This window comes from Rattus norvegicus, chromosome 6, assembly GCF_036323735.1.
Source record: "Rattus norvegicus strain BN/NHsdMcwi chromosome 6, GRCr8, whole genome shotgun sequence".
In the NCBI taxonomy this organism is placed as follows: Eukaryota; Metazoa; Chordata; class Mammalia; order Rodentia; family Muridae; genus Rattus; species Rattus norvegicus.
Genome location: NC_086024.1, coordinates 55,718,202 through 55,720,854, shown reverse-complemented (window position 1 = coordinate 55,720,854; position 2,653 = coordinate 55,718,202).

The window sequence follows — 2,653 nt, the reverse complement described above, 5'->3', positions numbered from 1 at the left end:
TTGCATACTTAATCTGAAGGTATTAAATGCTTTCACATGTCTAAAGTGGATAGCCAGGACAGACTTGCACAGTGTTAAGCTGCATGTGGGTGAAATTAAAGGCAAGGACATGTGTGTTAGAAGTCCACAAGAACCTGGGAACGGCTCCTGCTTCGTGTACAGCTACTGCGAGTCTCTACCCATAACATACCGAGTCATCTGGGGAGACTTCTCTAAACTTACCTGTCCTTTCCCCGCCAGAAGTCTGGCAATATTGCCTTGGGTTCAAGCATCCAGAGCTGTCCTGGGCAGCTTAGTTTATTATTTCCTAGATGACTTTGGAGCTGGGTGACCCAACTTTCTGATTCTTTTAAGATCCCCTAGGTGCTAAACTGCAGAAAATCCCAGGTAGACTGGAGCATTCTCCATTCTATTTGTGCGCCACTCACCCGAAGATCCTGGGCTGTGGCGTCAGGCAGACTCAGCAGTCTGACTGACTGGCAACTTAAGAGCTATGTCTCAGAGTGACTGCTGTGTGTGGAGGGAGGAGTCATATGACAAGGAAAGTGGGGACACAGAATTGGTCAGAATGTACAGTGGAGTCCCTTAGGCTTTTTGTTTTTTGGTTGTTGTTGTTGTTCTTGTTTGTTTGTTTGTTTGTTTCAACCAGGAACAAATTAAGAGATGCCTCAGCTTGGAGTTATGGTTATTAAAAGTAGGGTTTGGTTATTAAAGCTGTATGCGTGACCTCTGTATGTATGCCCCAAGGTTATTTTGTCAGGCTTCTGGAGGAAAAACACAGGGTTTGGTTATTAAAAAGTAGGTGGGGGCTGGGGAGATGGCTCGGCAATTGAGAATGCTTGTTACTCTTACAGGGGATCTGAGTTTGGTTCCCAGGACCATGGTGGCTCACAGCTTTTTCAATTCCAGTTCCAGGAAATCCAGCATCCTCTTCTGGCCTGGCACACACAGAGTGTATTTGCATGCAGGACAAACACTCATACATACAAAATAAAAATAAATCCATCTTTTTAAACGAATAAAAGGGTCTTTGGGATATATCTCAGTGGTAGAGCATTCTCCTAGGCACCGAAGCTCTGGAAAAGAGAAAAAGAAAAAAGACTCATGGCCATCCATCCTCTTACCCTCCTCTCTCTGCCTCCTGAGTTCTGGGGTTGTGGGTATGTGACAGCAAATCTGACACATTATCAGTATGTATTAGTTTGCACACAATCACCAGCAGCAACACTGTTGTCCCAAGGGAATCCCTGTCTTTTACCCATTTCTTGATTCCAAAGTACAGGTGTGGTGTGGTGTGGTGTGGTGTGGTGTGGTGTGGTGTGGTGTGGTGTGGTGTGGTGTGGTGTGGTGTGGTGTGGTGTGGCTCCTGCTCTGGGGGCAGCTGGAAGTCTTTAGCCTCCTGGAAGATGGCAGATGGCACACCAGAAGGGAGAGCTTTCTCATGGCTGGGACAGTGGACAGATGGCATAAAATCTTGTTCCCCTTGCTAAGACTGAGAATTCATTGCCCACAAAACTACTAGGGCATTGGCATTAGACTTCTGCCGCATCAGGGAGCTGGGAACTTTTGAGGGTTACCTTGGAACCCAGTTCTCCCAGATATTACCTTTCTGTGGGAGACCAGGTTAGGCTGCAGTGAAACTTTAAGAGCTGAGCCCAGGATGATATTATTACTTTTGAGAGAGAGAGAGAGAGAGAGAGAGAGAGAGAGAGAGAGAGAGAGAGAGTGTGTGTGTTTCACAGAGGCCAGGTGGTTCTCCAATTCATCGAGTAAGCCCAGGTATAATCTGGATTGCCTTGAATTCATGATCTCCCTGCCTCATCTTCTTCAACGCCTAGCCAGGGGATAAGAGACACCAACCTGACTCCATGATGAAGGACCCTTTCTCTTCCAGTGCCCCCTTAATTGTCTCTGCCTTCCCTGTCCCATGTGTGTTGCTTTGGCCAGGGTAGGCAGTAGGCTGTACCTGACTGACAGCCTTGGAGAGATCCACCGAGTCTCCTCCCAGCTGTGTTAGGTGAGGTAGCCCTGCCTCTTGATGTTGGTTCTGTGAGCACAGTGAAAAGAGCAAACGGGTTTCTCCTTGCTCCCAATGCCTATGGGTCCACATTTATTTACACACCATTAACTCTTTTATTTTTTAGTTCAGATGTTTATTGGTCACCAGCTGTGTAACTCACATTATTTAGCAACCAAGCAGCACTGAACAGGTCTTGCCTTTTGAGAATCTTAAAGACAAATTTGGAGTTCAATTTACGATAGGATAATGCGGGGGTTTATTGGGGAGGGGTTGTTTTGTTTTGTTTGTTTTAGGTGAAAAAGCCTCAGAATGTCAATGGAACACATAATAATCCCTACCAACTTCACAGTCTTTACAATGCCCTTGGAAAGCTCTCCAAGAAAGAGCACATTTAAAGCAGACACATTCTGTGTGCACTCTGTGTGTGTGTCTGTGTGTGTGTCTGTCTGTCTGTGTGTCTGTGTGTGTCTGTGTGTGTTTGTGTGTGTCTGTGTGTGTTTGTGTGTGTCTGTGTGTGTTTGTGTGTGTCTGTGTGTGTCTGTGTGTGTATGCTTATGTGACTGCAATTACTAATGCAAAAAAACACATGGAGGTTATCCACCTTTTAAATTACTATTACATTTATTTGTATGC